This window comes from Pangasianodon hypophthalmus, chromosome 21 (genome assembly GCF_027358585.1).
Source record: "Pangasianodon hypophthalmus isolate fPanHyp1 chromosome 21, fPanHyp1.pri, whole genome shotgun sequence".
In the NCBI taxonomy this organism is placed as follows: Eukaryota; Metazoa; Chordata; class Actinopteri; order Siluriformes; family Pangasiidae; genus Pangasianodon; species Pangasianodon hypophthalmus.
This window is the reverse complement of record NC_069730.1, coordinates 11,436,252-11,448,009: the sequence shown is the minus strand read 5'-3', so window position 1 is coordinate 11,448,009 and position 11,758 is coordinate 11,436,252. Positions and strand designations below refer to the sequence as shown.

General features: G+C 35.7%; 1 pseudogene; it reads left to right on the top strand.

The window, feature by feature from the left end:
* The first annotated feature begins 4,538 nt into the window (after positions 1-4,538).
* On the top strand, positions 4,539-9,391 carry LOC113533464 (dehydrogenase/reductase SDR family member 12-like; annotated as a pseudogene).
* The last annotated feature ends 2,367 nt before the right edge of the window (positions 9,392-11,758 follow it).

The following is an 11,758-nucleotide window of genomic DNA, read 5'->3' as shown; positions in this document are numbered from 1 at the left end:
TGTAATTAGGCTATGTAGTTTCTCTTATTATTATTTTTTTTTTACTATTTAAGTGAAAAAAAACGAAGTGCCTAGTGGTCTTAGTGCAAATAGACCACCTCAGGAAATCATGTGTGCTCTGGTAAGAGTTCACAAATGAGCGTTCACTGTACCCCTGTACACCTAGCAGTGAATTGTGGGATTCAATTAAATAACTGCATTTATCCCTTTATATGGACCATAAAAGGTAGAGTAACAAGGATTGTTATGGTATGAAATTTTATTCCGTAATTGTATTTTTATCAATAGACAAATTGCACATAGTGGGGGATACGCAAGTAGGTTAGGCCTGTCATGATTATTACATAATCGCATAATCACAGTTATTTGAGATGATTGCTATTATTTGAGGTGATTGTAATCACTTGATAGATTTTCATTCACTCACTCATCAGTAACTGCTTTTTGTTCAGGGCTATGGTGGATCTACGGCAGGGCACACACACATTCACACATGTGGACGTGCAGACTACAAAACCCCACACAGTGGTGGTAGAATAGTACACTAAATATTAATTAATTACACAGAGTTTTACACAGTTTTGCCAGAGTATATTGGTTATTGCCCAATAACCATTTTGTGCATTTCACTAATAGGTTTTATACATAGGCTAAGTTATAATTCTTGCTTTTTATCTTCATTTTAAAGGTTCAAAGATCTTCAAGTCAATTATGAAATTTTGGCTGGTGATCAACAATTTGATTTTTGTGTAGATTTTTTTTTCTTTAACATTATACGGAAATTTAAAGACACTGAACATGTAATCTTGTTTGTCTGCCTTCTCTGCTGTAAGGAATACATGTACAGTGTCTTTAAATGGCTGTATAATGGTAAAGAAAAAAAATCTACACAAAAAGTCAAATTGTTGATCATCAATTTGAAGATCTTTAAACCTTTAAAATGAAGATTGACACATTTAAAAACATGTATAAAACAAACTCCATCAGAATTATTAAGTATTAATGATTCCAGTGATACACTCAGGAATGTGTACTGTAATGTAATTTCACAATATCAATATTATATTGTTATAAGTTCAACTGGCATAAAAGCTAAGGCGTATCACAGCTGAGTAAAACATAGGCCACTTTTGTCTACTAAAACTACAGGTTGCCTTCCCAATCCAGCAGAACTACCGCACTGTGCTCATGCATCTTTACTGCCCCAGCACTTGATTTGATGCAATGAATTGTTGAATAAAAATTAATACAGCAATGTGAATAAAGTGTAGAGACAGATTCAAAACAAAGTCTGTCAATATATCCTTTTTCATGTGCGCTCCTGTAGTGATGTCTCAGAGCGTACAGCTGTGTGTGTGTGTGTGTATGATTATTAATTAGTCTGAGAGCCTCAGACGTGAGTGCACCTCTCCATCTTCTTGAGCTAAATTAAGTATGTTAATGCAGGGCAGAGCAGAACAGCTCACTGAGTGTGACATGCGTTCTCTTATCATGTTTTCTAAAGTCTCAGCTCATTCATTCATTATGTCTGGAATAGGGATGGATATGAAAAGGCTTCTAAAAACTGTGTGGCTACAGATCTGGAGGTGTCAGTGGTGGGCGGATCCTTTATGCCTTTATGATCACTGGAGCCAACAGCAGTATCGGGAAAGCAGCAGCCATGGCCATAGCAAAGAAAGTTTTTTTTTATTATTTTTATCTTTATTTTTTTGTTTTTTAAACAGACATTTAAACCATATCAGGACAGATTTGGAAGATTCCTGTACTTGAAATCAAAGTCAAGTCAAGTGGCTTTATTGTCATTTCAGCCATATACAGCTAGTGCCATACACACTGAAACGAAACAACGTTCCTCCAGGACCATGGTGCTACATAACAACACAGAACTACAAGAGACTACACATTACTACATAAAGTGCACGTGCAGACGTGTGCAAACAGCACAAGACAGTACAATAACGACCAAAGCAGGACAATAGGCACAGTAAAAGACAGTGCAGCGCCGACTAGTACACAGTTCTAGTAAGAAAGTGAATCAGATATGACAGTAGTGCAAAAGAGTAATAATATAAGTTGCTGTAACTGTAAACATAAGGAGTAGCAGCCAGGTAGAGACTATAAAAAATTATATACAGTATTTTATCAAATTTCTAGCAGCAAAAATACAGAGATGTGCAAAAATTGCAAAGAGAATGGGAAGGTGTTCAGCTGTGTGTGTGTGTGTGTGTGTGTTGTCAGTCCAGTCTCTGAGTGTTGAGGAGTCTGATGGCTTGAAAGCAGAACACAGTTTAGCATTTCCCTGCTTGAACACACCAGATTAAGCTTGAGAAAAAGTCTTTGATGATGATATTCATTTGACTGGTATATACTCTACACTAAGAAGAGATTGCGTGCTGTGCTGCAGCCGAAGGTAAAACAAACCTGGAATCCTGGTCCTACATAGTTCTCAGAAACCATGTTTATCAGAATAGCAACATTTAATTCCTCCATTCCTGAGATTCATTATCTGGAGCAGTAATAACACTAGAGCTTGGGTAGGGATTAATGCCAAATCTATCTAAATTACAGTCAACACATTCACAAATCCAAGAGCAAAAGGTCATTTTGTTGAGCTTTTTAACCCCTTAAACTGCCAGGACCCGTCAGTTGCTCCAGACTTGCTTTCCTTACATTTGTAATACTTTTCCTGTTCCTAGTTTTACTATGGTTACTTAACAATATGCTTTAAGATGAATAATTGTATAATAAGTTGAATAATGTGTTTAAAGGCTTAAAGCACTGATACTGGACATTCTAGGATGCACTTACTGTTTGTTAAAGCAGGGGTTCCCAACAGGGTTTTTTCAGCCAGAGACCCATTTAAACTGTAAAACAACTGTAAGATAAAATCCACAGACTGCTTCATTACAGATTTTCTATATGAACCTAATCTAACTATTCAAATATTAAATATTAAGTGATAATCTGGCTTTTTATTGGATTCATGGAGCTTTTTATTCCTGAACTTTATTATCTTTACTCCTGGAAAAAAATTAATTAATTAAAAAATAAAAAATAAAAAACCCTACACTGAGATCCACTGAGTTTTTGGATTCAGTTACTTTGTACTGCATGCTTATTAATATCTAATCTATTCTGCTTGCAGTTTAGAACGCTTATGATAAATGTTCCAGTTGTACATCGCAGGTTTCCTCACATCCACACAACTACACAACTAATAATCAGGTTATTATCGGTTCATTATAAACTGCTTTATACTCAAGACTTTGACTAATATCTAGTTTCTAAGATTTATTCAGAGAAAGGCTCAGGACTCATGTCCCAAAGCATCATAGCACAAAGACCATCATTAAATAGCAGACCATGCATCACACTGAATGCTTTCACTACCATTTAAAATGATCAGAACTTTACCATGCTTTTGGGGAAATTAAGCCCTGATCATTATTATTATTATTATTATTATTAGGGACGATCCACCTAGTGTGCCGTGATAAAGATAGAGCTGAGGCAGCTCATCAGAGAGGAGATCATCAGAGAGAGTGGTAACAATGTGTGCTTATTGATTTATAAACCTACTATTATATTCTAATCAGTATAAAAATATCAACAATAATGATACGGAAGTTAAAACCAATCTAAAAGAGGATAAAATAAATGAATGAATATTTTTAAGGTTTTACACTGAAGTTCACAAAACTGGGTCACACTAGTGTCACCTTTTGCACCATTGGTAAAAGTCATCACAAGATCTATCCTACTTGTAGAATTTTTGTGAAAATATTTGGAATGATTTTAATGTTTGTGTAATGTTAGCAGCAGTTCTGAAATTTCTAGCTTCTGTAGCTTTTCTCACAATGCGCACAATTTACATCTTAACTGTGTAAAGCAACTTGTCTGCTGCCTTTCTTTCCATTTTACTCATTTTTTTTTTTTCATCTTGGTTAAATAGCCATACAGTCGTGATAAACATGTGATAAACATCTCTGATTATCTCTCTCTCTTCATTAGCACATGGTTTTCAGGTTACTTGTTACAGTAAATTACTCATTTTGCATTTGAGAGGGTTGCTGTTGTACACTTAATGGTGGATAGATATATTTTCTTGGTGAATTTACGCGCAGCGTTATTGGTAGCTAATAATTATTATGATTATAATAATAATAATTATGATTAAGAAAGTGATTAAGATTAGGTTATGAGTTTAAATCCCAGGACTAGCTGAGAGCCACTGTCTTGTTCACGAACAAGGCTTTATTGAATGTACAGTATATTGTCATTATGATTGTTTATCCTCATTATTTTTGGACGTTATAATTATGTAGTAATATCATTAATATCAGTATCATTAATATCAGTAATTATGGTGCTGGAATGACTTGGTTCAAGAAGCTGATGTATTTTCTCCTTTTAGGAAATCTACATCCAGTTACTGGATCTGTCAGAGACAAACAAGGTTTAGGAATTTCAACATTCTGATAGGAGACATGGTGAATTACATTGATTAGTTGGAATGCTCATGTACATCTTCATCTAAGATGATTTGGGTAATTACAAGTCAGATTAATTTGAGCTGAGGGGTCATACCGCTACAAAAACAGAAATAAAACTGAACTCCAGCTGTAAAATATCACAATAAAACAGGTGCGATTGGGAAATAAAGCAGTTATAAATCACTATTAATATAAAAGTCTCACACATGTGCCAAACTATAAAAGCAGCTGAATGTACAGTTGAGGTCAAAAGTTTACATACCCCTTTCAGAATCTGCAAAATGTTTATTATTTTACCAAAATAAGAGGGATCATACAAAATACATGTTATTGTTTATTTAGTGCTGACCTGAATTGAATAAGATATTTCACATAAAAGAGGTTTACATAAAGTCCACAAGAGAAAATAATAGTTAAATTTATAAAAATGACCCCGTTCAAAAGTTTACATACCCTTGATTCTTAATACTGTGTTGTTACCTGAATGATCCACAGCTGTGTTTTTTTGTTTACTGATAGTTGTTCCTGAGTCCCTTGTTTGTCCTGAACAGTTAAACTGCCTGCTGTTCTTCAGAAAAATCCTTCAGGTCCCACAAATTCTTGGGTTTTCCAGCATTTTTTGTGTATTTGAACCCTTGCCAACAATGACTGTATGATTTTGAGATCCATCTTTTCACACTGAGGACAACTGAGGGACTCATATGCAACTATTACAGAAGCTTCAAACACTCACAGATGCTCCAGAAGGAAAAAACATGCATTAAGAGCCGGGGGGTGAAAACTTTTGAACAGAATGGAGATGTGTACATTTTTCTTATTTTGCCTAATTATCGTATTTTTTCATTTAGTACTGCCCTTCTGAGGCTACAGAAGATAGTTACATGTTTCCCAGAAGACAAAATAAGTTAAATTTACCCTGATCTTCAAATTCAAAAAGTTTTCACCCCCCAGCTCTTAATGCATGTTTTTTCCTTCTGGAGCATCAGTGTGCGTCTGAACCTTCTGTAATAGTTGCATATGAGTCCCTCAGTTGTCCTCAGTGTGAAAAGATGGATCTCAAAATCATACAGTCATTGTTGGCAAGGGTTCAAATACACAAAAAATGCTGGAAAACCCAAGAATTTGTGGGACCTGAAGGATTTTTCTGAAGAACAGCAGGCAGTTTAACTGTTCAGGACAAACAAGGGACTCAGGAACAACTATCAGTAAACAAAAAAACACAGCTGTGGATCATTCAGGTAACAACACAGTATTAAGAATCAAGGGTATGTAAACTTTTGAACGGGGTCATTTTTATAAATGTAACTATTATTTTCTCTTGTGGACTTTATGTAAACCTCTTTTATGTGAAATATCTTATTCAGGTCAGCACTAAATAAACAATAACATGCATTTTGTATGATCCCTCTTATTTTGGTAAAATAATAAACATTTTGCAGATTCTGAAAGGGGGATGTAAACTTTTGACCTCAACTGTATTTCCTCCTCGGTCTCAGAGCAATAACGCTGGATGTATGTTGAACAAGAGAGAACTGACCTGTCATGGTATGGAGTAACGCTTTGCCACCAAGACTCTGGGTAAGTTACATATGTCTTATCATTTAACTGTGCCAACATGCCACATGATTGGCTGATTAGATAACTGCAGAATGAGTAAGTGTACAGGTTCCTAATAAAGTTCTTAGTGAGTGTATATTGTGAGCCTTTATTAATAAAAGACATGACACTGCAATAACAGACATGTATATATTTTCTATGACCCTGAATTTATTTGGATTTATGTTTGCCACATTAATAACATTTACATCAAAATTAACAAAAGCAACTTAGATAGTTGCCATCATTTGGAATAAGCATTTATATTTGGTTATTTAAATTTATGTTAGTGGTAAGAAAGGTCTTATTAAAGTGTAGCCCTATACATTACCTTACAGCTAAGTCTCACTGAAAGCTTCACCTGTACTAAAGTCATTAAGATCGGTCCAAAGCCATTCCATAACAGTCAGATAATCTGTCCTATCAAATGACTTTGCCTTTGTTCAGGTGCGTGTTAAAGGCTGCTCTTTTTTTCAGGTGTTTATATTCTCACAATGTGTTTAATTCCACTGCTGGAGAACAGCATAGAGCCCAGAGTGCTGAGTAATGGCTTAGTCATACTAATATCATAGCTTTTCCATTATGGTAATTTGAATGAAGCAGAAAATTTCAAGCAGTACAAGCCTGGAAAAGCATCACAAAAGAAGAATGCAACAGTTCGGTGATGTCAGTGGGTATTTACTCTAAGACTACATCCTATACTTTTGCTTACCTAAAAACTGGGTGGTCTGCCACTAAAGGTGCCATGTTCTAAGTTGTTTAACACATCTAGACGTAAATATCAGGAAACGAAAGCTGACCTTTTGACCTCAAACCCTAATGTCTTCAGCATATTGCAAAAAACAAAAGAATTAGCTTTGCCGTTCCAATACTTTCTTGTCTTACCTGTGTGATTTATATGCAGAATATCATTTAGATATACTAAAGTACTAATAATTTAGTATATCTAAATATGATTCCATATATAAATGAAACAGCATTAAAATAAAATTTTAATTGAAATGCATTTAATTGAAATACAGCACGTTTTGTGCTCCAGATCACTGCGACTTCAGGAGGCTTGCGGGTGCAGAAACTTAACGCAGCAGACATGCAGACTGAGACGACGATACTGGTTTACGCACAGAACGAGGTCTGCACGTAGTCAGTTACATTTCAATTGCTAGAACTTTAGTTATAGTTCTGCTAAGCTGCATTAAAGTGAAATGCTTGCTGATTTGCCTATGACTATACACGTATAGTCATTTAGTCATTTATTATTTACACACTGGTGTCCTGTGGTTGTGGGCGTGTCAGAAATGGAAGAGAGGATAGAAAATGTTTCCTTATTGGATCAAGGTGATTAGTCAGGATAACTCTGCATTGATTTGCAGTGACTCTTCCCTCTAAGAGGAGAAGTGCACCACAACCATGCCAGCAAAATGCCTTCCCAGTAAAACAGAGACTCCAGGTTTTTTCAATATATACTTGAAGAAGAAGCCAGGAAGTAACTTCAGTGTACTTCAGTAATAATTGTAGAGGTAGTAAAAACTAAACATAGTACACAACATTTCCAGAGAAACAGGAGCCTTCAGAAGGCTTTCAGTAGCTGTGATAAGAAAGTGCTTTTGATGCTATGGTAAGAGAAATCAGTTAATATTAGAAATATGTATTGTATTATATTAGATTTAATATAATAGTGCTTATTTCTGTGACTGAGTTTGCCTGACGTTTCTCTACATCATATACGTTTAGATACAGTAAGTTACTGAACCTCATCCTACCTAAAGTACTTCTACATATTTTTGTGGTATGTATCTTAAAATAGAAGTTGTGTCTGTGAGTAATACATCATGGATAAAATTAGCCAAGTGACGCAAATAGGCCACGCATTTCCTAATAGCAGCACCTTAGATACTGTCTTAGATACTGTTATTCTGTCTCCCATCTCAATGCTCAGAAGGCAGGAAGCATTAAGATGAAGAGAATTGTATTACACTTTTACTTTCTATCAATCACTTTAACGAGGCAAAATGCCCCGCTGCCCGGTTGGATGTGCTAAATGCGAGAGAGAACAGCTTCTGTTCCACTCCAGGCAGTTGCCAAGCAACAGGTGGCCCAGAGATCCACAGGGTGACTGCTGGATATCACAGAGTAATGATGATGACCTTTATCCAAACACTCGCTCTCAACCTTTCTCTGTGAAAGCTGAATGATCACAGCGTCTGTGGACATACGTGTTTCCCGTCTTTAGAGGCAGCAAGTGGTGATGACAGACGTCTGGGCTAAAACGCATCCCAGAATCCATTTCTCCACCATGCACCCTGGCTGGGAAGATACGCCAAGTTAGAGATGACATTATAAAACTGTATTAATAACATACTCTTAACACATCTATAATTGATTGAAATGAATGCTTTGGTTTTCTTTATTCATGTACATCAATTTCCCTTTATTTAAGATTTCCATGTATGAAAGTCCATGATGTTGTGTTGGTGTTTTTCTAAGTGAAGCTATTGCAGTCTCCCCAATTCTGGCAGTATTGATCCCATTTATACATCATTATACATCATCATTTACTTGACTAATGCCATGGCCTAATAATTGAATCATTCATATAAGACTTTTTTTGGCACTTTCTCTGTTTTCTGATTTTCGTTTGTTCACTTTATGTCTGATTCTATTCTAGACATGTCCAAGACAAAATTTCAGAACATTATGATGGATAATAACATTTTTTTGAATGTGAATGGGAAGAATACAAAGTGTACATTTTACTAGCGCAATATTTTATTTAAAACTGCTTACTGAAGCCACAGCTATGCAGGGTCTTGAAGAATGCGATAAACCCCTGAGGTAATGCATCGGTCCATGCAACGCTGCTGAGATTTACTACAAAACCCTTTTAAACCTCAGTTCAAAAATACTTAGATCAAGAAGCTCACATCACTCACACCTTTTATAAGTCGTAATCATAAGCTTCCTGATACCAGTCCAACTCAGAATTCATTTGTATTACGACTGGTTTAAAAGAGAAAAGGTGGAATAGTGCACTTACACACTCTGGCTTGGTGGGTTCGGTTCAGCGGTTGCAGCAGCAGTGTCTCAGTTCTACCCGATGATGCAGGACAGGCTACGGACGGCTGAGCAGGGAGCAGACACACTCATCTCGCTCGCAGTATCTCACGGGGCCAAATCCATAGCCAGCAGACTCTTCTTTCAAGGTTGGTGTGTGTAGAGCATGAGAAGAGTGTGAACATGGTGCTTCAGCAAGAAATTTTAAGGACTGTCATGAAGATTAATTACCTTACTTATTTATTAAAAATCATTTCCTTTCGTTTACTGCTGAATTCTGATGATCATTGATAATGATATTACATTTTAATGTGATGGGCGATGACCCTTTGCTTTTGACTTTTTAATCTAGAAATAATACTTATTTTCCCAAACTAACATATCTCAAGATATTGATATTTTCTCAAAATTCTTACCTGTCTTGAAATATCTTCACTTACTTATCTTCAAATTAAGGCAAATTACTTTCTTGTAATTTTGACTATGTTACAATTCACTTTTCTGATTTTATCTATTCATTTGTTTATTTGGTTTTTTTTTTTATTCCCCCCATTTTTCCCCTCAATTTGGTCACCTGCTAATTCTCACCCACCAGCCAGCTCTCCCCTGTCATACAACTACCAGCCAGAGAAGAAGGCTGTCACATGTTTCCTGTAAGACGTGTGAAACCAGTCAACCTCATCTTTTCATGCCGAGTCACAGGACAGTGTAACACACTCTGAGGAAAGCGCTATCTGCCCTCTTCTGCATACATGAGCTCATGATTGGCTAGTGCTTCTGATCCACAGGAAAGAGAGTATGCCCCCCTCGCACCCTGTGAGCATGGCCAATTTTACTCCCTTGACTCACGGCCACAGATGGCTGTGGCATCATCGGGATTCAAACTCACATTCTCTGGATGATAGGGCGAACAGTTTTCTGTTGTGCCACTTGGGAGCCTAAAAATCAGCTTCTCCTGTCATAATTAAAACCCAAACCATTTCTAAAGAATCTTTTGTGATTGGACTTTTGGAGATGGACCCGAAATTTTGATCCCATATCAAAATTATATGCCTTGATAATTTACTCTAAAGCCCATTTTACACCATAACTGACTTCACGGACAAATCATGGACAGTGTTACAAAACAAATAAACAAAACAAAATGACTTTTGAAGATGAGCCATGTGCTTCCCTGATGGCGGATGTGTGTCGAATAACTGATAGATGTCATGTGACTCGAAAATAATCTCTTTCATATTTACAAAGATTAGTTATTTATTTTTTCACCTTGTTACTCAGGTCATAATGACCTTAATGTGTTTTTTGGAGAATTTTAATTTTAATTACTTTTTTCAAATTGAAATAAATTTTTCATGTTCATTAAGGAAGTCGAGAAAGCGTGGACACGCATCTCCCAGCAGGGAGTCCGAGTCTTCATCGATCAGCTGGAGATGGCTGACAGTCATGATTTACACTCCATTTACTCAGATCTGGTAAGGGAGTGCCACAGCATTTCACAGTTTGGTGTTTTCTCTGCTCAGACGTCAAAGCCTCAAAGCTCAGACTTTTCCAGCCTGTACGTCAAAAAAGGTGTGGGTTTATGTGAAGGAAAACACTACACAGTGATAGGCTTGTAGGAGTGGAACTGAAAAGCACTGGCAATATATTGTACAAACTGCACACAACTAATTGTGATAGCAGTACTACTACATCATCATGAGTCATGTAGTCATGGTATTAATTAATCATTTCCATAGGATTAATTCAATATAAGTAAAATAAATTAAATAAATAAATATATACATATACAGTAATACAGAAAAATGTTTGTATGTCAGTAAACAAAGCAGCAGATTACATAAGAGACACTTTTCAGACAAAAAACATAATGAAGGCTGCTGGGTTTTGCTGCAAAAATAAGAAGCAAGTGTGACAGTGAAAGTCTCCAGAAGAACTGTGACTGGTTCTGCAAGAGGCTCAGTAACACTTACAGCTCATTTCCTTATAAAACTGCACACATTGTACCTGAGATTAGTATTTTTTTTTTTCTAAAGCAAAGGATCACACCAATTTTGACTTTGTTTCATTTATTACTCTTTACTGCTCTTAATAGTATTTTATTTTTAATGTAGAAACATTTAATTTCATTATTTTTGAAGGCATCTTTGCTCTACAGCATTTCTTTGCGTGTGCCTAAGACTTTTGCACAGTACTGTATATATGTGTACATATATATATATATATATATATATGAAGTTATTATTCCGAATATATAAATGTAACTCAGAATATATAGTTATAACTGAATATATAAATGTAATTCATAAATATATAAATGCAAATCTGAATATATATTGTCTACATCTCAATATAAATATATCTTTATGATTAGGCATGTTCTTATTGAATTTTTTATGAAAACAGTAGGCCTTTACATCCTGTATACATTTATCATTGCAAATATTGTACTATTATATAATTATTTTAAGTGCACATCACTTATTTAAACCAAAGGGTGTATGTTCCTCTACTTTACAAAAGGCTGGCCGTAGTGCCAAAGGGTCCTGACAGTCCATTAACAGTGTTAATGCTATGTAGCTTTTCTGTAGAATTCAGCATGACTGAGTGGGCTA